The sequence below is a fragment of the Hemiscyllium ocellatum genome, chromosome 13, assembly GCF_020745735.1.
Source record: "Hemiscyllium ocellatum isolate sHemOce1 chromosome 13, sHemOce1.pat.X.cur, whole genome shotgun sequence".
Taxonomy (NCBI): Eukaryota; Metazoa; Chordata; class Chondrichthyes; order Orectolobiformes; family Hemiscylliidae; genus Hemiscyllium; species Hemiscyllium ocellatum.
This window is the reverse complement of record NC_083413.1, coordinates 79,895,347-79,922,396: the sequence shown is the minus strand read 5'-3', so window position 1 is coordinate 79,922,396 and position 27,050 is coordinate 79,895,347. Positions and strand designations below refer to the sequence as shown.

The window sequence follows — 27,050 nt, the reverse complement described above, 5'->3', positions numbered from 1 at the left end:
CTTCAGGGCTTGCCTTCACTCAGGATATGGCCCGCTGCAGCCATTCTGAGCCCCAATGTGGTTGCACGGTGAGTGGGAGTGAAGGATGATCCAGCTGCTCCCCACCCTCATCAGCAACAGAGGCCACGCCGCGTTCCTATGGTAACAGTACCAGCAGCGGAGCCGCCTGGCTAATGGAGTCCTCCAACAGCTGGGAAGACCGGCTTCCTATCCCATCGGACAGCGTGGCAATGGCGGGCAGCCGGCCGCGATGCATGCTGGGAATTGCAGTCCACTCTGGGTGGTGGGTGGGATATGTGTGACTACATACGCGTCGACCTCCGCGGGTGCTGGACTACAATTCCCAGCAGGAAGCGGTGGTCGTCAGTGCGCGGGTGGCTGGGGGAAGCGAACAGGCGGCCGCGGCGGTAGGAGGAGGTGGAGCCGGTGACTGGGACGAACACTGTCTCGGTCCTGCCCACTACCCACACCCCCCTGTCCTCCGACCCCTGCTGACTTGTTGCTCGTGGGCCGGGGCCGGGCTTCACTTCCGCTTCCCTCCGCCACTCGGCCGCGGCTCGCCCTCTCTCTCTCTCTTACTCTCTCATTCTGTGTGTCCCAGGCCGCCCAGGGGGGAGCCCCCAAGGCTGCACGGCCCCGACCGCCGGAGACCCAGCGCTGCAGTCCCGGGTGAGTGTAGGCCTCTCCCCGCCTGACCCCTGCACCGCACCTGCCGCATCTTCTCTTTTTAGATCCCGGGGGTTAGCGAGAGCCGCTCGGGGGAGGGGGGTGAAAGTGAGTCCTGGGGTCGGGGGGGGGGAGAGAGTCCTGGGGTCGGGGAGGGGGCGGGGAGAGAGTCCTGGGGTCGGGGAGGGGGGGGAGGGAGAGAGAGTCCTGGGGTCGGGGAGGGGGGGGGGAGAGAGAGTCCTGGGGTCGGGGAGGGGGGGGGGGAGAGAGTCCTGGGGTCGGGGAGGGGGGGGGAGAGAGAGTCCTGGGGTCGGGGAGGGGGGGGGAGAGAGAGTCCTGGGGTCGGGGAGGGGGGGGGGGAGAGAGTCCTGGGGTCGGGGAGGGGGGGGGAGAGAGAGTCCTGGGGTCGGGGAGGGGGAGAGAGTCCTGGGGTCGGGGAGGGGGAGAGAGTCCTGGGGTCGGGGAGGGGGGGGGGGAGAGAGTCCTGGGGTCGGGGAGGGGGGGGGGGAGAGAGTCCTGGGGTCGGGGAGGGGGGGGGGAGAGAGTCCTGGGGTCGGGGAGGGGGGGGGGGAGAGAGTCCTGGGGTCGGGGAGGGGGCGGGGAGAGAGTCCTGGGGTCGGGGAGGGGGGGGGAGGGAGAGTCCTGGGGTCGGGGAGGGGGGGGGGAGAGAGTCCTGGGGTCGGGGAGGGGGGGGGGAGAGAGAGTCCTGGGGTCGGGGAGGGGGGGGGGAGAGAGTCCTGGGGTCGGGGAGGGGGGGGGAGAGAGAGTCCTGGGGTCGGGGAGGGGGAGAGAGTCCTGGGGTCGGGGAGGGGGGGGGGAGAGAGTCCTGGGGTCGGGGAGGGGGGGGGGAGAGAGTCCTGGGGTCGGGGAGGGGGGGGGGAGAGAGTCCTGGGGTCGGGGAGGGGGGGGGAGAGAGAGTCCTGGGGTCGGGGAGGGGGGGGGGGAGAGAGTCCTGGGGTCGGGGAGGGGGGGGGAGAGAGAGTCCTGGGGTCGGGGAGGGGGGGGGAGAGAGAGTCCTGGGGTCGGGGGGGGGGAGAGAGTCCTGGGGTCGGGGAGGGGGCGGGGAGAGAGTCCTGGGGTCGGGGAGGGGGCGGGGAGAGAGTCCTGGGGTCGCGGAGGGGGGGGGGAAAGAGTCCTGGGGTCGGGGGAAAGAGTCCTGGGGTCGGGGGAAAGAGTCCTGGGGTCGGGGGAAAGAGTCCTGGGGTCGGGGGGGGGGAGAGAGTCCTGGGGTCGGGGAGGGGGCGGGGAGAGAGTCCTGGGGTCGGGGAGGGGGGGGAGAGAGTCCTGGGGTCGGGGAGGGGGGGGGAAAGAGTCCTGGGGTCGGGGAGGGGGGGGGAAAGAGTCCTGGGGTCGGGGAGGGGGCGGGGAGAGAGTCCTGGGGTCGGGGAGGGGGGGGGGGAGAGAGTCCTGGGGTCGGGGGGGGGGAAAGAGTCCTGGGGTCGGGGGGGGGGGGGGAGAGAGAGTCCTGGGGTCGGGGAGGGGGGGGGGAGAGAGAGTCCTGGGGTCGGGGAGGGGGGGGGAGAGAGAGTCCTGGGGTCGGGGGGGGGGGCGGGGAGAGAGTCCTGGGGTCGGGGGAAAGAGTCCTGGGGTCGGGGGGTCCTGGGGTCGGGGAGGGGGTGGGGGGAAAGAGTCCTGGGGTCGGGGGGTCCTGGGGTCGGGGAGGGGGTGGGGGGAAAGAGTCCTGGGGTCGGGGGGTCCTGGGGTCGGGGAGGGGGGGGGAAAGAGTCCTGGGGTCGGGGAGGGGGGGGGAAAGAGTCCTGGGGTCGGGGAGGGGGGGAGGGGATCCTGAGGTCGGGGGGGGGGGGGGGAGAGTCCTGGTGTCGGGGGGGGCGAGTCCCGGGGTCGGGGTGGGTAAGGAGTCCCGGGGTTGGGGGGGGGGTCCTGGGGTCAGGGGGCCAGGGTGGAAAGTAGAGGGCTGGCCATCTGCGAGCTGGTGGGAGGAGGAATTTTGGGATGGGAATGAGGTGGGAGGCTTGGGATTGGGGAAGGTTGAGGGGGTGAAATTGGGCAGAGGTGCAGTGGGGATTCAGGTGTGGGTGGTTATAATTGGGGAGGGCCAAGGGTTTAGGGAGGGTTTGTGTTACGATAATGGGTGTGTGGTGTTTGTCAAATGGGAGGGTATGGAGTAGAAGTGATTGGGAGCGACTGGGCTTCTCGAAAGGGTGAGGAGGTTTGTGTGATCCCTGGTTCAGATGTGGTGTGTTTTGAGCTGAGGTGGAGGTGCAAGTGTTGGCGCATCTTTGGATGAGGCTGAGTTTTTTTCTTGGATGGAAGGCGAAAGTAATGCGTGTGAATTTTAAAATTTGGAAGAGGGTCTCTAAAGCAATGAGGGTATTCTGGTGGGTTTTGTGCAGGGGAAGCTGAATGGTGGTGTCTCAGAATTGTTGACAAATCATGTCTTGGGGAGACGAACTGAATTCTTTCAGGAGAAAGTATGTGGAACTGTGGGGAAAATTTGAATGTACTACTGTTGGTATTGTGAAACAAATTTGAAGTTTAGATATTTATACTTAGAAACTGCATTGAATCTGTCTCTATCATTTCCTGACACGCTAGCACTGGGAAACTTTGAGCGGAAGTGCAACAGAGTAGTGTAACTGTTCATTTCTGAATAAGAGACGGCTATATTAGAATCTTGTGTGGAAAATTGTAGCAAGTGACCAGAATTCTAACTGAAGGAAGTGGTTAATATGGGCTGTGTTTGTGTATAGTAGATGAGAAATATTTGTGATTTGATCTGATTCGTGTGTATAATCTGAAACATTGACTCTGAAGTATTAGTGTGATTTGAGCAATCAAAATGATTTAATCAAGAAACATGATTTTAATTGAAAGCTGGGAGAAGATTAGGACTTATCAACACAAAAATATAAATGCATTCTTCCAAGGCAGCCTTACCCCTGTCGATCTGGTAGTCACTGGCGTAAAGGTGACATGTTGTCCGTAAAGCACTTGAGCTGTTAAACAGGGCTCTAATTTTGTAGCAGCAGCTGCTGCTCTGGTGTTGTCAGAGTTGGAGCAAAGCAGTGTGTTCATGTTCAGTCAAGACATGAATATTTGGAACATTCCAACTAGGGTATACAGGCCTAAACCTGCTCTGTTTTTCTTTGGTTTAGTTCCTCAAATTTTCATGAACTACTTATCAGAATACAAGGATGTGAAAATGAAGGGACTGAAATCCCCCTGTCTATTCATTTTTGTGAAATTGTGGTGAAGTCATATTATTAGCTTTGAGCAGAAGTGTATTGATTGAATGAAAGAACAAATTGCATTGTGACAGCACCTTTTACACTCTTGTCCCAATTAAGACTTCAAAGGGACTTTTGCGAGAAAGACAACGTTGAGATCATTGACAGTTTGTTGCCTTGGTGCTATTGATTGAAGGGAATTTTCTCCAGAACACTTTGGTGAAATGGGATCAATGGGTCTTGGTTTAATATCTCAATTGGCAAAGCAGTATTCCTGATGGTGCAACAGCCCTCCACTATAGTAGTGGGACTTGAACTCATGATGTCCTAGCTCAGTAGGCGTCCTGTGGACTGAGCCAAGCTGTTGTTTGAGTTTTACTTCCAACACCTTGTTGCCTCATTCTCGTATTTATCTATCTTCAATCGTTGCACTGTGTTGGGAAACTCACGTTGATAACTCTGTTTTAGACAAGCTGTGCCTCAAGTAGTGAGTAAACTGTGTGGTTTGCAAGGTCCAGTCCAGCCTGGAGTTGTAGGTTCTCAGTGAGGCACAGGTGGCTTTAAGTATTTTGGACTGAGGATCGAGAGAAAATACTTGCCACATTTGTCTGGCTGTGATCTATCCATCCTTTTTTGATTTTTAAAAAAATTAAAATAAATGTTATGAGTAGATCCCACTTTTAAAATCGCCAAGTGAACATTAAATGTCAGCTAGGTGCAAGTGAGGACCTAGATGCTGGAGGTTAGAGTTGAGTGTGGTGCTGGAAAAGCACAGCAGCAGGCAGCATCAAATGTCAGCTCTCAGTGGGAGTTCTTTTTCTTGGCACTTTTGTCGAAAGGCTGTGCAAGTGTTCCTCTGGGCTTGGGTCCTGCAATCAGTGATCTCAACACCACTAAATGCATTGAGAGAATTGTCAGTAATGAATCAAACGGCACGTGCCTTCATTATTCTTTGGGAATGTTGCCTTTAGAAAGTTAATGATCTTTCTGATTGAATGGTAGTCACATGGAGAATTGACTGTAACAATTCAGTTGAGCTCTGGTGAGCTTTTTTGAAGCATGGCATGGCCCTGAACACCAAAAGAGCCGAATGTGTGTTGTGGGGCGGTGAGCCTTCCGGTCGCTAATTAGATGTATTTAAGCAAGGTAGAGCTGTCGGAACCCTTTCCATCAGTTGGGAGTGAGTTAGTTGTAAAATTAGGGACCACTCAGAGGAAAAACCTTCCAGGATTTTGTCCAGTTGTGGATGGGGACATAATAGAAATATGCTGAGTTGTCGACAGAGTGAAGATAAACACCCACGTGTATGGGACAGATTGAAAGGATTCTATCACCTCACCCACGTATAGATACATTACTTTCTGGTGAAGAGAGTTCCAAAGACCCACAAACACTTGGATAGTGTAACTTCATTTCCATCCTAAATGGATAATCCCTTATTTTAAAACTCTCCCCTCATTCTTCTCTTTCCCACAAAGGGAAACCTTTTGGCATCCACTTTGTCAATAAGATCATCTCTTGATCTTCTAAGTACCACTTGATGCCGATCCAGTCTTTCCTCGTGAACTAGCCCTGGTCCAGGTATCACTTCTTTGAACTGCCTCTGACTAGTTACACCTTTTCTTTAATGAGACCAAAGCTGTATACAGTACTCCAGATGTGGTGTCAACAGCATGCTAACTTGTGTTGCCGAAGCAACTGAAAACATGGCCATCAATGGGGAATCATTACAACTGACAAAGCACAAGACATAAGATTTGGCGGTACAATGATTTGTCAGAGCAGGGTGGTTGTGGACTTGGAGGAGCTTGGAAGGGGTGAGACCTTGGAAGGATTTGAAAGCAAAGATCAGAATCTTAAATTAAGATGTTGCTTTTCTAGGAGCAATTGTAGGCCAGTGAATGCAGGGTTAGCAGGGTAATGGGAGTTGCAAGTTTAGACGAGGGCAGTAGAGTTTTGGGTAATGGAAGGGAGACGATGTACTTGTACATTGGAATAGTTGAGTCTCGAGGCATTGATTTGCTTTATCACTGGGAGTGGCTGATGTGAACAAGGCCCAAGCATATGTTTGGTGCAACGGGTACTGTGCCATTGATTTGCAGTCTCATTGCTGTGGGAAAGTGAGGACTGCAGGTGCTGGAGATCAGAGTTGAAAAGTATGGTGCTGGAAAAGCCCAGCAGGTCAGGCAGCATCCGAGGAGCAGGAACATTGCTGATGAAGGGTTTATGCCCGAAACGTTGATTCTCCTGCTCCTTGATGCTGCCTGACCTGCTGTGCTTTTCCAGCGGCACACTTTTCGTGTCTTATTACAATACCTAATACAGTTCTTTTTTTTTTGACTGTACATGGGCAGGATGTCATTAACAGGAACTGACGGCTTTGTGCTGTTGTGTACTTGCACAGCTTCCTCTTTGGTCTCTCTTGCACAAGTGGAGAGTTTTTAAGAGCAGGAAGTTAAGTTAGGAGAAATGTTGATCCTTTACCTGGAGGCAATTGGGGAAGTCTAAATAGAAACTCATGTTGGATTTAGGATTCGTGGAAATTAAGCTGGCGACCTGCTAACTTGATTGCAGAACCTCCTGTACTCCCTGCTCTGAGTGAGCAACTTCCTTTCATCCTTCTTTTAGGGACCTGCTTTTACTTATTGAGTCTCCAGCTGTTCTGCAAGCCAAAGGTCAGTATTTTGTTGAAGGTTTGAAAGATTACCAGTCCTACCTATATCCTGTTAACAAAAAGTTAATTATTTACCACTTATTACAGTTTGTTCCACAAAGTTCAAGGTGTTTGAAGATTATTTTGAGATGAACATTTTGCTGTTCATGTTTTGCAGTGTACACCATCTGTAATTAGCACTCCTGCTTTGCTGTGAAAACTTATGTTTCTTTCAGTCAGTAGCCTAGTTGTCTCTGAGCCAGGAAGTAGTGGATTTGAATGTCAGGCCAGGACTGGCAGAGAATTACAAAGGCACTGTTCCCTGCTGTAATTTCTGTCAACCCAATCAACTGATATTTCCACAAGAGCAGTGATCTTAATCCTTTGTCTCTTTCAGTTTTTTTTTCAACTGTCCATTGACCATTTTTGTGAATATTGATATTTCTTGATTTTGACTACTTTGAATGAACGTATTTTCGTATAGTATTAAATGACACTATAGTTTTATTTTACTTTGACATTTGGATTCAGCTTTAAGTCATATTGAGCTATGAGATAGCATTTATTTAGTGGGATGTGAGTTGGTGTTGGTACGTTGGCAGTCTCCAGGCAGGGGTGGAGTGGGAGGTGGAATCCAGTGCGATGGACAGGGGATGATTTCAGTCTGTCAGGGATCTAAGGTGCTCGAGCTTTGTTCTTGCGTTGATCTCACCTGAGCCCCAAGAGTTCTCCTCAGTTGCCTTCTAGTTCCTCTGAAGAATTCTGTCACTATCTGCTACCATGATGTGTAAATGTACCAGAAGAAAAGAGTTGGGCTATATGGGAGTGGGGTTTTCAAAGTCTGACAGAGGGATGCTGTGGATAGCTAAACTGACTGCCATATGTGCAGATTAGGTGAATTGGCCATGCTAAATTGCCCGTAGTGTTAGGTGAAGGGGTAAATGTAGGAGTATGGGTCTGGGTGGTATACGCTTCGGCGGGTCAGTGTGGACTTGTTGGGCCACAGGGCCTGTTTCCACACTGTAAGTAATCTAATCTAAAAAAAAATGTGGTGAAAGTCCCTTGGAGTGATCCTGAGAACTTGTGACATCAAACCTACAATTTCTGTTGCTCAGTGGACGTAATGTATGGTTTGAGACCTCTGATACCGTGTATATAAGATGTGAATTTATTTGGTTTCCCCGCAAGTTCAGTTTTACTTTTGTAGTATCACCTTTATTTTGTTTCTGTACTTTACAGACACAGTCATGAAACATAGGAGAGAGTTTCAAGCTGGAATCTAACCAGGTGCTATCCTATTGGTATATATCTGATGTAGACTAGATTACATTCCCTACAGTGTGGAATCAATGAGGGCTTCCTGAAGAACGGTTCATGCTTGAAACATCGATTCTCCTGCTTCTCAGATGCTGCCTGACCGGCTGTACTTTTCCAGCACCACACTTGACTACAGTATGAAAACAAGCCATTTGGCCTAACAAGTCCACACAACCCTCCAAAGAGTAACCTACCAAGACCATTCCCCTACATTTATCCCTGACTAATGCACATAACCAATACATCACTGAACACAATGGGCAATTTAGCATGGCCAAATCACCTGACCTACACATCTTTGGATTGTGGGAAGAAACCCGAGCATCCTGCTGAAACCCACGCAGACACAGAATGTGCAAACTCCACATAGACATATGCCCAAGGCGGGAATTGAACCTGGATCCCTAGCACTGTGAGGCAACAGTGCTAACCACTGAGCCACAGTTCCACCCTGAATGTAATGAATATCTAGGAGCACATATCAATCTGGCTCAGTTTGAATGCTTGTTGGTTTACAAAAGGACTGCTGTTTGCTAGGGTTTTAAGTTTGAAATGAATTTATGTTCCTTCTGATAATTGAGTCGATGCTGCTTTGGTGGTTGTTTTGATGAATCTTTAAAGCGGGGCCATAGTTACCTGCTTTGAAGACTTTGTGGGGTGGTTCTTCTCATCTGTAGCACAGAAAACATGATTTATCAGTAACAATGACTGCTGCTTCTAAGAACTTTGTAATGTAGCAACGACATTGTTATTGTGCTCTGATGAAGAGTCATCTAGACTCAACGTTAACTTACTGTGATGTTGTGATTTGAGGCACTTGTTGTTTTCAGTACAGATTCCAGCCTCTGTTGTAACTAGTTCTGAGGTATTATTATCAATGCAGCTTGAAATTTTAGGTTTGCAATAGAAAGATATACCTCCTTGTACAGGACAAGCAGGCAGATTAAGGTACTTTGGAAGTGCAGTTAGTACTGTAATGTAGGAAATGCAGCAGCTATTTTTTTGCTGTTCGTAAACTCCCACAAGCAGCAGTGTATTAATGTCCATATCCTCCCTTTTTTTGTGATGTTGACTAAGGGATAAGGAATGGTCAAGACACAATCAAAGAATTGTTATAGTGCAGAAAGAGTCTATTTGGCTCATTGTCTACACTGGTTCTCTGAGCTTTTCAATAATTATCATTCTCCCTCTCCCTGTCACCCTGAATGTTTGTTTTTTCTTTGCCTTTATATTCAGAAGTGTTCTTACACACAACTGAATGTGTTCTCTTATCTTCCTGATGACCAAATCATCGTGATACTTGTTTTCATCCATTAAAATTTAAATGTGGCTCGGTGGTTAGCACTGCTGCCCCTCAGCACCAGGGACCTGAGTTCAATTCCAGCCTCGGGTAACCGCCTGGGTGGGTTTCCTCCGGGTGCTCTGGTTTCCTCCCACAATCGAAAGATGTGCAGGTTAGCTGAATTAGTCTTGCTAAGTTTGCCCATAGTGTTCAGGGATGTGCAGATTAGGTGCATTAGTCAGGAGTAAATGTATACTAATAGAGTAGGGGAATGGGTCAGGATAGGTTACTTTTCGGAGGGTCAGTGTGGACTTGTTGGCCTGTTTCCACATTGAAGGGATTCTATGATTCTGTGAATATTGGAGATGCAGTGGACAGCAAAGAGGGTTACCTCAGATTACAACAGGATCTTGACCAGATGGGCCAATGGGATGAGAAGTGGCAGATGGAGTTTAATTCAAATAAATGTGAGGTACTGCATTTTGGGAAAGTAAATCTTAGCAGGACTTCTACACTTAATGGTAAGGTCCTAGGGAGTGTTGCTGAACAAAGAGACCTTGTAGTGCAGGTTCATAACTCCTTGAAAGTGGAGTTGCAGGTAGCTAAGATAGTGAAGAAGGTGTTTGGTATGCTTTCCTTTATTGGTCAGTGCATTGAGTACAGGAGTTGAGGGGTCATGTTGTGGCTGTACAGGACATTGGTTAGGTCACTTTTGGAAAATCGTGTCCAAGTTGTGAAACTTGAAAGGGCTCAGAAAAGATTTGCAAGGATGTTGCCAGGATTGGAGGATTTAAGCTATAGGGAGAGGCTGAATAGGTTGGGGCTATTGTCCCTGGAGCATTGGATATTGAGGGGTGACCTTATAGAGGTGTTTAAAATTGAGGGCATGGATAAGATGAATAGATAAGGTCTTTTCCCTGGGGTTGAGGAGTCCAGAATTAGAGGGCATAGGTTTAGGGTGAGATGGAAAATTTGTAAAATGGGCCTAATTTCACACAGAGGGTGGTATGTGTATGGAATGAGCTGCCAGAGGAAATAGTGGAGACTGGTACAATTGCAACATTTTAAAAGACATCTGAATAGGTATATGAATAGGAAGGGTTTAGAGGGATATGGATCGGTGCTGGCACGTAGGACAAGATTACTTTAGAATATCTGGTTGACATGGATGAGTTGGACTGAAGGATCAGTTTCCTTGCTGCACATCTCCTTGCCACCCCAGTAAATCAACTGTTTTCCAATTGATTAATTTACATGCAAAGCCTCTTAATGGCAATGCAGGCCACTAAAGGTGAGCAGGAAGAGGCATGTGCATTGTTCCTTTTCATATAATGATCTAACTTTCTTTGGAAAGTTTCAATTGAACCTCCCTCTGCCATATGCTCAAGTAGTACATTCCAGACTCTTAACAGCTCATTGTAAGAAAGCTTTTTCTCATCAACCCTTAGGGTGGAGTTGGGGGGTGGGGGAGCTCACGAACTTGTCTTTGAAATTAAACGGTACAATCTTTTACATCCACTGAAACAGGCAGTCGGGAATCTCTGCTTAATGCATCATCTTCAATGCAGAATTGCACTGGAGTGTGTCAACCTTTTAATTTTTGTACTAAGTCCTGACTGGGACTTGAACCTGGACTTGGTGTTTTGAGGTGAGCTGTAACAGTGCCATAAGCCTATAAGTAAAATTCCAGAGCCAAAATTGAAGCTTGACTGTTGCAGTAGCATCTTGTAGTGAGGTTTGCTGAGCATAATGCAGTTTGAAATAGCTTTGCTGTTTGTTTAACTTACCATACTTTAGCTTGTTGGATTTCTTGCATGTCCCTTCATAGACCACTTTATTCCATCCAGGTGAGGGACTGGTAGAGAGACAATTCTGGAATGAGGGCTTTCCTCTAGTTTGTGTGAGAGACTGTAGTCTTGCTGTCTAAATGTACTGTTTGCAATTTACAACTCTCTTCAAAATCAAGTGAAGTCCACATTCTGCCGGATAAAACTGCCAGGCTACATCACTAAAGACCAAGCCACTTTAGCCAAAAAGAACAGCCTTGGGCTTGCTGTCACTGTCTGAAAATGTTAATCCTCATTGGGATCATGTTGCACCAGGGCCAGCAGTCCAACTCTAAACTCCCTCACTGGCCATGAGCATGTCCAGATTTCAGAAGTCTTCCTAACCTCTGGTTGAGCTTAGCCCAGTGTCTACAGATTGAATCTGGGATTTCAGTAATATGTTGTGTGGGCTGGTCTATTGATGGAGCAGGTTCCTGTCTGCTGGGTTTCTTTCCTGTTCTTGCTACATGCTTCAGTTTATTCAGAATATATGTTAAGTGTTCACCGTGGTTGTGTCAAACACTGCAGCTATTTCTTTTGCAAGGAATTATTGCCTAAATTCTTCCTTGCTGATCAAGACACACACACGGTTCAAAGTGTTGAAATCTGCGAGCAATGTTGCAATTGAGTCTGGGCTGATAAAGCACATCACAGAGCAAGGCCTTGCTGGGTGTAGACTAATTGCTGCCCTTGTTTGGGGTCCTGTGTTCATTAAAACTTCAGAAGTGATCAATGAGTCAAGCTGTGCCCTTCAGTTAGACCATGACAAAATACAAATACTGCTAATCTGAAATGTAAACAGAATGTGTAAACACACAGCTCAGTCAGTGTTTTGTGTCAGGAGCAAACAAGTGCTTTAGGTGTAACAGTTTGTCCTAGAGATATACAGTACGGAAACAGACCCTTCGGTCCAACTTGTCAATGCCAACCAGATATCCTATCCTAATCTAGTCCCATTTGCCAGCACTTGGCCTATATCCCTCCAAACCCTTCCTATTCATGTACCCGTCCAGATGCCTTTTGAACGCTGTAATTGTACCAGCCTCCATCACTTCCTCTGGCAGCTCATTCCATACACGTACCACCCTCTGTGTGAAAAAGTTGTCCCCTATATATCTTTCCTCTCTCGCCCCAAACCTATGCCCTCGAGTTCTGGACTCCCCACCCCAGGGAAAATACTTTGTCTATTTATCCTATCCATGCCCCTCATGACTTTATAAACTTCTATAAGGTCATCCCTTAGCCTCTGACGCTTCAGGGAAAACAGCCCCAGTCCCTATAGCTCAAATCCTCCAACTCAGGCAACATCCTTGTAAATTTTTTCTGAACCTTTTCAAGTTTCAAAACAACTTTCCGTCAGGAAGGAGACCAGAACTGCATGCAATATTCTAACAGTGGCCTAACCAATGTCCTGTACAGCAGCAAGATGACCTCCCAACTCAATACTCTGACCAATAAAGGAAAGCATACCAAATGCCACCTTCACTATCTTATCAGCTAGGAGAAAGTGAGGACTGCAAATGCTGGACATTAGAGTCAAGAGTGTGGTATTGGAAAAGCACAGCAGGTCAGGCAGCATCCGAAGAACAAGAAAATCAACGTTTCGGGCAAAAGCCTTTCATCAGGAATGAGGCTTGTGAGCTGTGTAGGTGGAGAAATAAATGGGTAGTGGGTGGGTCTGTGGGGTAGCTAGCTGAGAGTGCCGTAGGTAGATGGAGGTGGGGGTAATGGTGATAGGTTGGAGGGGAGGGTGGAGTGGATAGGTGGGAAGGAAGATGGATGGGTCATGAGGGTGATGCCGAGTTGGAGGGTTGGGACTAGGATAAGGTAGAGGGAGGGGAAATGAGGAAATTGGTTAAGTCCACAGTGATGCTGTGTGGTTGGAGGGTCTCAAGGTGGAAGATGAGGCATTCTTACTCCAAATGTCAGGTGGTTAGGTCGTGGCGATGCAGGAGGCCCAGGACCTGCATATCCTTGGCAGAGTCGAAGGGTGAGTTGAAGTGTTCAGCCATGGGGAAGTGGGGTTGGTTGGTGTCCCAGAGATGTTCTCTGAAGTGCTTTGCATGTAGGCATCCTGTCTCACCAATGTAGAGTACACAACATTAGAAACATTGGATACAGTAAATGACGTATGAAAGTGCAGGTGAAACTGATGGATGTGGAGGGCCTTGATGGAGGTGAGAGGAGAGCTATGAGTGCAGGGTTTACAATTCCTGTGGTGGCAGGGGAAGGTGCCAGGAGGAGAGGGTGGGTTGATTGGGGGTGGGAGGGGGGACAAAAGAGTGTGGACCTGACAAGAGGGTTGTGGAGGGAATGGTCTTTATGGAAAGCGAATATGGGTGGGGAGGGAAATATGTATCTGGTGGTGGGGTCCATTTGTAGGTGGCAGAAATGGCGGAGGATGATGCGATGTATATGGAGGTTGGTGGGGTGGAAGATGAGGACCAGGGGTTTCTGTCCTTGTTGCAGTTTGAGGGGTGGGACTTGAGGGCAGAAGTGCGGGAAGTGAATGGGATGTGCTGGAGGGTATCATCAATCATGTGGGAGAGGAAATTACGGTCTTTGAAGGAGGAGGCCATCTGGTGTCTTCTGTGGTGGACTTGGTCCTCCTGGGAGCAGATGCCGCAGAGGAATTGGAATAAGGAAGTATTTTTACAGGAGACAGGGTGGGAGGTGATGTCATCCATGTGGGAGTCGGTGGGTTTGTAGAAATGTCCATGTTAAGTCGGTCACTGTTGATGGCAATGGAGAGGTCCAGGAAGGGGAGGGAGGTGTCGGAGATGGTCCAGGTGAACTTAAGGTCAGGGTGGAATGTTTTGGTGAAGTTGATGAACTATTCAACTTCCTCATGGGAGCACAAGGTGGCACCAATACAGTCATCAGTGTAGCAGAGGAAAAGGTGGGGAATAGCTATCCCTTATTCCCAATTCCTCTGCCGCATCTGCTCCCAGGAGGGCCAGTTGCAAGACATCCAGCACTTCCTCCTCTCTAATATGGACATTTTCAGGATGTCGTCATCTATTTCCCCACATTCTATATCTTCCTTTTCCACGATAAACACTGATGCAAAGTAATTGTTTAGTATCTCCCCCATCTCCTGTGGCTCCACATACAAGTTGCCTTGCTGATGTTTTGAGGGTCGCTAGTCTCTCCCTAGTTACCCTTTTTGTTATTAACATATTTATTGAATCCCATTGGATACTGTTTAATCCTATTTGCCAAAGCTATCTCATGTCCCCTTTTTGCCCTCCTGACTTCCATCTTAAGTATACTACTACTGCCTTTATACTCTGCTAAGGATTCACTCGATCTATCCTGTCTATACTTGACATATGCTTCCTTGTTTTTCTCAACCAAAACCTCAATTTCTCTATAGTCATCCAGCATTCTCTATACCTACCAGCCTTGCCCTTCTCTTTACAGGAACACACATCTCTGGATGTCTGTTAGTACTTCCAGATAAACCTGTTGGACTATAGGTGTGATTCTTAACTTTGTCCACCTCAGTCTAATGCCGACACCTCCAAGTCATGACGAATAAAAGGCACCTGGATAGGTACGTGAATAGGAAGAGTTTAGAGGGTTATGGACCAAATACAAGCCAATGGGATGAGATCAGATTAGGATATCTGGTTGGCATGGGCAAGTTGGACTGAGGAGTCTGTTTCCACGCTGTATAACTCTGTGACAGTGGCCGTGGTGTGTACCATCGATAAGATGCAGTGCTGCAAATCTGCAAGGTTCCTTTAAACAGCACCTTCCAAACCCTCAAATGTTTTCTTGCTCCTTTTGGTGCACAAACTGTCAAAAGTACAGCTTGCGTGTCTGTTTTGATTAAAATGTCATCAACCTAAAACTCTTTTTGTCTGATACTGCTGGACCTACTGAGTCTAACCAACATTTTCTGTTTTTATTGTCTTTCTTTGAAGTCATTAACTATTCCATTGTGTTGAAAACTGTTTGTGAAAGGATTAGGCCACAGTACTTTGTCACTCCTTTTTGACAGGTTTCTTTGAAGTCTGATGCCACGTTGTGTGGACATTGGTTATTTCCAGCCAATTTATTCATCAATCTGAAGCTGTCAGGTATGTAACACAGGATGACAAGTACTCTAAGCCAGCAGTCATGGGATCTTGATGGGTATTGAATTGAGTTAGAGCAGTTGATAAATCTTTTTGTTTTTAATATTGGACTGATGTTCATAAAGACTAACAATTATTGTAAATCCACTGCTTATTTCACAGTTTATTGCTTCAGCTGTAGCATCAGTTATTGCAGGTGCTATTGTATTGATGACGCAAACCAACAAGTGAGTGCATGAGTTTCGCATAAGGAAGAAGGGCTGAAGTAGGCTATTTGCCATCAATCCTGCTATGCCAGTTGTAGGATTGATGTGAAAGTGCTGGGATTCGAACCACGTCAGAAGTCACAGGACACCAGGTTCCACAGTCTGACATGTTTATTTGAAATCACAAACTTTCGGAGTGTAGCTCCCTTCCCTGATGAAGTAGCTGTGCTCCGAAAAGTTGTAATTCAAATGAACCTGTTGGATTCTAACCTGGTGTAGTTTGACTTATGACCTTATTCATAGGATTGTGACTGATCTGCCTTGATCTCACTTTCCTGTCCATGCCTCATATCTCGTAATCCTCTGAGAGGACAAAAGTCTGTCCACTTCTGCTTCAAATATATTCAACAGTGGACCTTCTACAGCCCTCTGGAGTCAGAAATTGTGAAGATTCATAACCATTTGAGTGAAGGTGTCCCCCCTAATCTATCTTCAGTGATCAATCTCCTATTCTGAAACAGCCTTTAGCTTCTATAGTCACCAACTGATGAAATTAATACCTTGTCTCTTCTGTGAAGCCCCCTCAGAATCTTGGTTGTTTTGCCATGAAATCAGATCTCGTTCTTCTGACTTCAACTTTACTCAACCTCTCCTCATTGGTCACAATGTTATCCTTTCAAGTGAACCATCACTGTACTGCTTCCAATGCAGGTATACGTTTTCAAATATGAAGCCCAGAACTGTGCATGGTATTCGAGATGTGGCCCCACGAAATCAGTGATACAGATTCTTGGGTTACATCTTGCGTTTCACTTGGCTCGTTGTGGTAATGTGAGGACTGCAGATGCTGGAGATCAGAGCTGAAAATGTGTTGCTGGAGAAGCGCAGCAGGTCAGGCAGCATCCAAGGAGCAGGAGAATTGACGTTTCGGGCTTGAGCCATTCCTGAGGAAGGGCTCATGCCCAAAACGTCGATTCTTCTGCTCCTTGGATGCTGCCTGACTTGTGCTTTTCCAGCAACACATTTTCAGCTCATTGAGGTAAAGCCCAGGTTCACGGCAAATGAGGAGTTCCTTGGGGTTCAATACCAAATGATGAATGACACTGAAACCCCTGGAGAGAATTTCTTGCATTTGCTTTTGAATTTTACTTTTTACTCACCTGGTTGCTAAATTTGTGGTGGAAAGAGTCTGGTTTTAGATGGAAGCTTACAGCTAGGACTAAATATTGTTAATCAGCATTGTATTTTGAGGCTGTTCACTGAGCCCTGATTTACTGCATTGTTTTGCTTGCTCTTTGCAGCCTTCACAGCTTCCACTGTTCTCTATTGGCTTGTTAGGGGGTTGTAAGCTGCAAGTTGTCATAAAATATAATTCCTGCTTCCCAAATCCATTTCTGCTGTGAAGCGAACTGTGTAACTTGCGAACACAATCTCCTCTGAAATAAAGGTTTGGCCGTTGCAGGACAAAATCCACGATAGCGATTGAAATAGAAGGGGGACAATTGTGAGAGCAGGATGAACTGCAGGTAGTGAGAGGATGTAAGATTGTCACAACTTTGAAAGGAGTGAAGTTACAGTTGTCCTATGAAGAAATGAATTGCAACTTGCCTCAAAGAAATCATCTATCCAGATTAGATTATGATATACTCTTTAAAATTAATCAAGAATTTGCAATGTTTGCTTGAAGCAGATTGTACAGATCTTTTGAGTCCTGAGAACTTGTGTTGAGAACAAGAAATGCAATGAAAGAGGCAGATAAGTCTTGACATGTGAGACAGCTACACACCAGATCCTAGTGCTAGAGGGGTGCCTGCCAGCCTATACATGATGCTGGGTGTGGGGGAAGAAGCATTCACCTTACTGTGATAGCTGTAAGCTGCTTGATCAGACAGGATAGGTCTTGTTCAGTCACTTCCTTTTCACTGAAGTTTTTCATCATGTATAATTAGATGCCTGATAGTAAATGGACGAATGCTCCTTCAAACTGCAGTGGAATTGAAAGAATCTGGTGGGTGAATCTGCCTGTTTTCTCCTGCATCTGGAAACACTGAATCCTGTTGGAATCTGGTTCCAAAGATACTGGCTGTTGCTGGTGCAAGGCCTATGTTGCTTTCTTCCCAAATACACCCAAATAGTGTTCGGACAAGTCAACAGAACAGAAACTGGTCACTTAGCCTTTTTAATCTGTGCCGGTTCTATGCCGTAAATGAGTTTGCACTCATCTCGATATTTATTTAAGCCAAGTTGGCGTGTCCTTCTATTCCTTTCCCTCTACTGCATTGATCCAGCTTTCTCCTCAATTCATGCAACTTGCTAAAACTGCTTCATGAGAATTTTAACACAGTCTGTCTGAGGATTTATTCATTGGATTTATTAGTGGCTACCTTAGATTAATGGACTTTGGGTTTGGACTGTCCCACAAACAGAACAACTATCTCTGCCAACCGTGTGCTGCAGTACCTTCTCGGAACCTTAAAAACTTCTTTGATTACGCATCAACTTTCTCTTCTGTAGAGAAGAGCTCCGCAGGTTCTCACAGTTACAGAATTGCCCTTTTTGCACTTTCTCTTATGGCTCCATGTAATTTTTTTTATATCATGGAGACCCTTATTCAAGGTAAATTCCCTTTCTTAACCCAGCTCACTACTAGTAATTTGTGAATTTCTCCCTCTGCGTACACTGTTTTGGCTGTTACAGCCCAAGTAGTATGGTGACCTCTTAATTCTTTGGACGAAAATACTACGCTTAACACATCAAATCTTTGCCAATCGAATGCCGCTCTGCAAAGTTTAAAAGATCTTATTGCATTTGGCATCCTATGTGAGCTTGTCTCCAAATCTGCAGTAATCCTGGACATTTGAAATTGTATTGAGTGTTGGCAATTATTGACCTAGTGGCATCCTAAATTAATTGATCTCGTCCTTGTGCGTGCATTTCCCAGAAGATATTACTGGATATTCTCCGGCTTGGGTCATGAAAGCCAGTAATAGCTTTTAGATTGCACCCAACTCTGCAGATCCTGCAATCTCACCTAAGCTGTTCATGCCTTTGATCTTAATTGTTGCAAACGATGGAAAACTCCATTCTTCCATCAGTTCTTTTGAGACTTTAATGTTGACTTAAAATTGAAAAGAAGCATCGAGATTGTCAGTTAATATCTGACCTGGGGAGTGATACCTAGCATAGTACTGCATTTGAAGTGAAACCATGAAACAAGGCTAAAAAACAAAACTATTTTATTTAGAATGGATTTTATTTAGATCAGTATTGACTAGTCTAATCAGACTCGCAAGTTGTTGCCTCTGATTAGTAGGTACCCAGAGTGTCTCAGCATTCTGGCTTGCTTGTTGTTTGCATTCAGTCCCTAAAAGGGACAGCACTTCCAGGTTGCTATTACTGGCTTCAGTGGCCCAAGCTAGAGAATATCCAGTAATATCTTCTGGGAGGGCAAAAACTAATGTATTTGTTGGGGGGAGGGGCTCTGACTACACGGCCTGAAGCTAGGACTGTGTCTACAAGTTATGTTGAGGGTGAGCGCAGATGATGTATCTTTGCTTTTTGCTTTTGCGAGGAGTTTTGTGCTTATTGCAAGTGTGCTGCTTATTAACCTGTTTAATGCTCAATGCATTGAATCTGGATAACCGCCCAGTGGGCTTTAGTTTTTGTCAGTATCTATCATATGTCCTGATAACTAAGTTATCATCTATAGTGACTAAGAAAATCTACAGAGATTCAGGAGGCTAACCAATAACTTAAAGTGCATGCCAACATCCAGGTGAGGAGCACGAGTAGGCTATTTTGCCCCTCAAACCTACTCTACCAGTCAACAAGGTCACAGCTCATCTGTCTGACTTCCAAATTCCCATCTACAACAATAGCCCCCCACCCCATAACCTTTCATGAAATTACCAAGTAAGTGTCAATGAAGACAGTTTGGATTGTAGGAAACATTGTGATCATTGACAACAGTTATATTGATGGTGAACTCTGATTTAAAAAGTCTATGCTGAGTTTGCAGTTCAGTACTAGCCTTAACCTGGTGGTTCTGGGGATAGTGTGCTTTCATTACTATCACTGACCTTGAGCCAGGGATGTAATCAACACAAATGATTTATGAAGTGAGGGACATGTATGTGATTTTTGCATGCACATGGCAAATGGTTACAGTTCATCTTGTAGTTGGTACTGCTGTCAGTGGTGGAATGGATTTGTGATCAGATGGCTGGCTTAGTCCTGGATGGTTGAGTTTGGCCTATTTGATGCTGTCATCTTTTAAGCAAGTGTGCAGCATTTCATTGCTGTTGTGACCTGTGCCTCATCTGTAACAAAGTGACTTTGGGAATTCAGAAGGAGAGCCATTCAGCTTTAAATGTTAGTGTCTCTAGTAGCCAAGACATCCATGTATTTGGTCCAGTTGCCTTTCTGCTCCTTGTGGACATCCTGGATTTTGGTGACTGTATTATCAATAAATATCAAGAAAGGCGTTCAGATTCTGTCTTATGTGGGCTAGTCAGTGGCACCTTTGGGAAGTAACATTTGTGCCACACTTAAAGCATGTTATGTAAGTCTTGCTGCCTGCAGATCAGGCTGTTTCGTTACCGAAAGAATTGCGATTGCAGCTGAACGCTGCAATTATTTGCCACTTTTCTGGCCTCGTTGGAGAGAGTGTTGTTGGAACAGTTGATCAACATTAGGCCTGGATCACTACCCTGAGCAACTCTGCCAAGGTTTGGATCTAACATTTGTCCTCCGGCAGATGAGCCATCTACTTTAGTGCCAGCTCCAAATCCGAAGTTTTTCAGCTGATCCACAATGGCTTATGATTTGATAAGTTTCTGAATTATATAGTTCAGAAGGAGGCCATGTGGCTCATTGTGTCAGTGTTGGCTCAAGTAGAAGGATCCACTTTGTCCTATTCCTCTGATTTCTTAATTTTCCCCCACACTCCTCTCATTTCTTTTCATTTTGAAAGTTTTTATTCTGTTGCAATGTATGAAAGGGCATTGTAGATGCGCACAGTGCATTGATTCAGTTTTTTTCATGTTGGCTCTGGTTCTTTGTTGCCACACTTTGTTGAGGGCAGTCCCTTCTCCACATCTTTTGGGAATTTGACTCTTCCATTCAGCATGCAAGGAGAAAGAAATTGAGACTGATTCTGAGAGTCTTAAAATTAGAGGGAACAAATTTTGGACCAAATTCGAGCATGTGTATACAATATAAGCAGGTAGTGAAAGAGTTAAAATTCTGCGTTTTGTGAAACAAGAGGTTCAGCTGAGCATGACTCAGATCAGATAACAACTTGCAGTTAACAATGGGGTGCTGGAGACCAGGGTAATGGGTTAACAAGGTAGAAAAGCATTCATTATGTCAAGCCATTTAACAATATTGCAAGCATTCAGTATGTAAGGTCAGTTTAACAAGATGAAAAGTATTCATTATGTGAAGCCAGTTACTCATTGCGTAACAGCAGATAGCTTAATCTTTAAGATTGACACTCGTTGATTGTAAGTCACCCGATCAATATATATATATTGCCTTACCTGGACGCTCTTTCCTGTAAAATGACTATATAAATCATTAAGAAACTGCTCTTCCAGAGAAGACTATGTACTCACGTCCGTGTGCACATGGGCGATCGTTGTCTCTCCCTCCAGGGCTCAGAATAAAGATGAAGGAGATTCAACTATACTGCGCCTCTAAGCATTTTGCTTCAACCGAGGGGGGGGGGGGGGAAAACGGGACGACAAATTGAGAAGGAACGTCTTTACCAAGAGGGTTGTTAATCCATGGAATTCCTTGCCCAGTGAAGCAGTTGATGCTACTTCAGTGAACAGTTTTAAAGCTAAGGTAGATTTTTTTTGAGCAAGGGATTAAGAGATACAGTGAGAGCGCAGGTAAATAGATCCTACTTCACATTTGTTAACATTGTATTCCATCTGCCAGACCTTTGCCCACTAACCCAATGTATCTGTGTTCCTTTGAAAAGTTTCACAGTCCTCTGCACACTTTGCTCTTCCTCTCATATTTGTGTCCGTTGCAAACTTTGACACTCTACATGTGGTCTCCAATTTGAAAACATCCCATAAATTGTAAATAATTGCAGTCCCAACACCGATCCCTCCGGCGCACCACTAGTCACTGATTGCCAGCCAGATTAGCCCTCATTAATCCCCACTCTTTTTGCTTCCTGTTCATCAACCCATCCTCTATCCTTCATAGGTTACCTCTAATGCCATGCATCGTTATCTTACGCAGCAGCGTCTTGAGCAGAACCTTATCAAAGGCCTTTCGGAAATCTAGGTTGACCACATTCACTGGGTCCCCATTGTCCACCACTGGGGACCATAAGCAGGGGGGAATACAATGAACTATTATTTTTGTTTAATATCTATATCAGTAATTTGGATGAGAATGTACAAGGCATGATAAGTTTGCAGGTGACACTAAAATAGCCGATATTGTGGACAGTGAGGAAGGTTGTCAGAAATTGCAGTAGGACCTTCATCAGCTGGGGAAGTGGGCTGAGAAATGGCAAATGGAGTTTAATAGAGATAGGTGTGAGGTCTTGCATTTTAGTAAGTCAAATCAAGGTAGAAGTTTCATGGTGAATTGTGGATCTTTAAGGAGTATGGTGGAACAGAAGGACCTTGGGGTTCAGGTGCATGGTTCTCTGAAAGTGGAGTCACAGACAGAGCTATGAAGACGACTTTTGGCACACTGACCTTCAGTCAGGGTGTTGAGTATAGAGGTTGGGAAGTTGTGTTTCAGTTATACAGGGTGCTGTCGAGGCTGCACTTGGAGCTTTGTGTTTAGGTCTGGTCACATTGCTGCTGGAAGGATGTTAATAATTTGGAAAGAGTGCAGAAGAAATTTACAAGGATTTTACCAGGACTCAATGGTCTGAGTTATAGGGAGAGGTTGACAAGCTAGGACCTTTTTTCTTTAGAGCATAAGAGACTGAGGGGGCATTTCACAGAAGTGAAAGGCATGGATAGGTGAATGCACTCAATCTTGTTCCTAGAGTTGGGGAATTGAGGACTAGAGGGTATCAGTTTAAGGTCAGAGGGGAAAGAATAAAAGGGAACATGAGATGCAACTTTTTTTTAATATAGCATGGTGTCAGCTGCCAGTGGAACATAGAACATAAAACAGTACAGCACAGTAGAGGCCCTGTGGCTCTTGATGTGGTGCCTACTCTAAGATCAGACTAACCTACACACCCTTCATTGTGCTATCTTCCATGTCCCAAGTGGTTGAGGTGGATACATTAACAACATTTAAAAGGCATTTGGACAAATACATGGATAGGAAATGTTTAGAAGGCTATGAGCCAAGTGCAGGGAAATAGGGTTAGAGTGGAAGGACAGTTGGTCGGTGCTGTAGGACTCTGACTCTATTACTGCGGATGTTGTAAATCAGAAACAAAAACAGAAATTGCTGGAAAAACTCAGCAGGTCTGATAACATCCATGGATAGAAAGAAGAGTTAATGTGTTGGGTCCACTGACCAGTTCTGAAGAAGGGTTGCTGGGCCTGAAATATTAACTCTGCTCCACAGACACCACCTGCTGAGTTTTTCAACAATTTTTGTTTTTGATTATTAAAAGGGGTGAATCTTTTTGGCAGACTGGCATTTGTGATGGTGGGGACCACAGGAGGAGGCCGTGAAAAGAATGGCAACATTTTAATAAGTGTTTTGAATTAGCCTGTTCAAACAGGTTGTCAGACATTTTTAGTAAAGATGGGACCCTGTTTAAGAGGCAGGAGCACTGCTGTTGTGCCTCAAGAGCCTTGAAACATTGTAAGAAAGCTATATGTGTTTCATTACTGCAAGGTCCCAAAGTGTTTTTAGAGCCAATTAAGAACTTTTGAAGAGGGGCCACTGATATACTGTAGAAAAAGTAACAGTGAATTTGCATACAATAAGATTCCTGCTTTTTTAGTTATAAAAACAGAACTTGTTGGAAAAACTGAGCAAGCTTGGCAGCAACTGAGGAGAAAAAGCTGAGTTAATGTTTTGAGTGCAGCCACCCTTCTTCAACTAGACTTGAAATGTTAACTCTGTCTCTCTCTCCACAGCTGCCAGATGCTGAATTCATACAGCAATTTTTTTTTTTGTTTCAGATTTCCAACATCTGCAGTTCAGTGTTTTATTTTACTACTTTTTAAGTTGTATAGTTGAGGTCTTGAGGTATAAGTATATTGAAGGTAAAGCAATAAACTCCTGTGCTTTTTTTCCAAGTCCTAGAACATGGGCCACGTTCTCTTGGAAGGGCAGATACATGTTTTCATGTTTCATATGAAAAATAGGAGGATGATAGTGTAACACTTACTGTGACTGCATAGGAATATAAGCTTAGATTTTGTGCACAGGTCCCTGGAGTGCAACTTGAACTCTCAATCTTCGAACTCTGAGCTGAGTGTTTCCAACTGAACCATGACTTTCATCCATTACTCCTAAGTGAAGACATTTGTACACGAGTTGGCCTTGTTTTCACAGAGCTGCTTGCCCCCACTGTTGAGGATGTTCAATGTTCTTCCCATTTGTTTTTTTTGTCTTCTACCATTTGCAATTAGCTGTAGCAGAACTGAGTTCTGACTTGATCTGTTAGTTGTGTATTCTTTTTTGCAGACATAATTTTCATTAAGAATTTATGGACGTAGCGAAAAAGGCAGTTCTGTACAATCTTTACGTACAAAGAAAAATCAAACATTGGAATTTGACATTCTCTGCAGTTACAAAATCAAAAACATTTGCTAATTATGCAGAACACTATTCACATACATCTTGAAGCAAAGAGAGGGTGTGATGACTGAACAGATCCTCACTTTGGCACAAAGGTCTTGGATGGCAGCTACTTTTCCTACTTTACCTTGGTTTAGTTTGATCTGATTTATTACTGTCACGTGTACAGGTGAAAAGTACTGTCTTGCTTTACAGGCAGATTGTACGATACTAGTGTATCAGGATAACATAACAGAAAACAGGGTACAGCATCACAGCTGCCAGCAAGGTGCAGAGAGAGATCAACATTAACATTAAAGAGGCCTATTCAAAAATCTGAGTCAAGGGGTGGGAGGTTGGTTTGTGTGAAGGACTGAGCTGATTCACAGCTTTCTGTACTTGCTCTTGGGAAGAGCAGTTGCCATACCAAGCTCTGATGCATCCAGGTAGGATGCTTTCTGTGGTGCATTGATGAAAAATTTGCAAGTCTTTATGCACATGCTGAATTTCCTTCACTTCCTGAAGTAGAGGCATTGCTGTGCTTTCCAAGCTGTGGTATGAATGTGGGTTGACCAGGACAGATTGGTGGAGATCATCACTCCTGGGAACTTGATGCAGTTAACCATCTCTGCCTCAACAGACAGGGTGTGTCCTCCACTCTGCTTTCTGAAGTCAAAGGCCAGCTCCTTTGTTTTGATGATGTTGATGGAGAGATTGTTGTCTTTTTACACCATGCTGGTAAGCACTCTCCTTCCTGTACTCCCATGGAATTATGGTGTTGAAAGCGGAGCTGTAGTCAATACATAGGAGTCTGGTGTAGGTATCCTTGTCCAGTTGTTCCAGAGATGAGTATGGGGCAGAGAGATGCTGTCTGCCATGGACCTGGTCTGTCGGTAGGCGAATTGCAAGGGATCAAAGCAATCTGGGAGACTGGAGCCATGACTAACCCCTCTAAGCATTTGGCAGCTACCCCAAGTTTTAGAGTGTCCCTTGGCATGTAGTCCTGAAATGGATTATTCTGCAACACGCAGTAGAGGTCAATTCTTGGCAGTGGAAGACCAAATTTTGGGCAGACCAAACAGCGTCTATTCACTAAGCTAGTGGTCCTCTAAGCGCAGATCCTAGGGAACAGCCTGTAGAGAACTGAGATGTGTTGATTGTGAAACTTTTTTCCATAAATTTGTAATTCACAAAAAAAAACCTTTACGTATATGCACAGTCACTCAAGCAGTTTGGCTCTCTACAGTCTTCGCATATTGGGAATAAACAAATTTTAGAGTTGACTTTCCCGGCAGTTCCGCCAAATGAACCTGAGGCATTTCTTGATTGAAAATTGTGGCATTGGAAAGGCACAGCAGGTAAAGCAGCGTCTGAGGAGCAAGAGAGTTGACATTTCAGGCATAAGCCCTGCATTTCTGCATGTCCTACTGAAATGTTGACTCTCCTTCTCAGATGCTGCCTAACCTGCTGTACTTGTCCAGCGCCACACCTTTTGACTGACTGTTCAGCATTTGCAGTCCTCAGTTTTTCCAAGGTATTTAGTGTAAGATTCTGTTTACCTATATTTGAGGCACTGGGAGGGTCTGATAACTGAATGGACCCCCATTGTGCTTTGTCCGAAAGACCTGTGATTGTGGTCTTTCCCATTGCTCTTTGGTGACAGCTGTCCCAAGCTTTAGTGCATCCATCAGTGCATAGTCTTGGACCTTGAAATGTGCCACTTGGTTGTGAAACCCTCTTTTATTTCAAAAATGTACTTTATATATTATAAAGAGATTTATTGTTGTGGTTCTGTTCGCCGAGCTGGAAGTTTTTGTTGCAAACGTTTCGTCCCCTGGCTAGGAGACATCATCAGTGCTCTGGAGCCTCCTGCAAAGTGCTTCTTTGATGTTTCTTCCGGTATTTATGGTACATAGCCAAGGGACGAAACGTTTGCAACAAAAACTTCCAGCTCGGCGAACAGAACCACAACAACGAGCACCCGAGCTACAAATCTTCGCACAAACCTTGAAAAAGATTTATAATGAATACACATTGTCAATTGCAGTTTGGTTCTGTACAGGAGCATATGAAACACAATCAATCACTTTTTATGGTGTTCATGTTGCTTCCTAGACAGGTACAGTTACAGATTTCATGTACTGCTTCCTCTGTTTAGTATGGGTGACTCGTCCAACGAGGTAAGTAATACTACATCTACACAGGAAGCAATCTTAACACGACCAATAATTTTGTAGCTTGGTGGGATATGCGTTCAGACAGATGTTGCTGAACTGGCAGTTGATGGAACCAAAAAAGGATGGTTTGTGACTAGGCTGTGATGGGTACATTTTAATGAGACCCTGATTGGTTGGTGTGTTTCTGTTCAGTAACTATACAGGAAAAGCGGTTTTCAGATGTGGTTAGGCCTTTAGAAAGTAGCGCATATTCAACTAACGTTCAATGACAGCAGTATCAGCAGCAAGTGGAATGCTGTGGAAATGAGGCCTGTTCTCACGCCATCAAAGGACATGAGATGGATCATCTTTGCAAGTTACAATCTTTTCTGACTTGGAATTTTAATTGTTTTGATTATTCTTATATTTATATTGTATCTGTGTATATTTACCATCGAGCTAATTTAAGATTTTCTTCTTTGTGTTCCTGTTCTCCAAAGTTTTATTCACCGCTTATTTAAACTTGTACTTGAGACATTCAAGAACATTTGATGAATATCTGATTTGAAGTATCTCTTGTGAGCAGGTTTAAACATTTTGTTAAAAACTGTGGATCTTTCCTGCCGTTGCTCAGTGATAATAGGATCGGTATCGGGGTAGGTCGATCATGACTATCAATGTTCAGTTGTGCGAAGTAAACAATTTCTTGAGTAATTTAAAGTGGCATGTATTGGAGGGAAGAGATCGGTTTCTAATGCACGTCAGTCAGTCATGTGACCGTCTGAGAAGAGTAAATGAGGGCAATTGCTGCCCCAACACCAGATGATGTCTGCTCAACAAGAAAGGGGCACCAAAGTTGGAGATTGAGAAACTGAACTAGCCAAAAGGGAATAGATCTACATCTCTGTTTGTTGTGTTTCAGTTTGTGTGTTCTTAGAGTTTCTCAGCAG

The 27,050-nt window shown here is 45.4% G+C and overlaps 1 protein-coding gene across 2 annotated transcripts in view; it reads left to right on the top strand.

The window, feature by feature from the left end:
• The first annotated feature begins 386 nt into the window (after positions 1-386).
• LOC132821958 (serine/threonine-protein kinase PAK 2-like) overlaps positions 387-27,050 on the top strand; it is an 80,218-nt gene continuing 53,554 nt past the window's right edge. The window contains exon 1 of one of the 2 annotated variants that reach the window (XM_060834980.1): positions 387-669. The gene's annotated coding sequence lies outside the window, so the exon portion shown is untranslated. Of the gene's footprint in view, positions 670-26,391; positions 26,477-27,050 lie in introns of those variants that run through there. The other variant, XM_060834981.1, reaches the window with a different exon arrangement.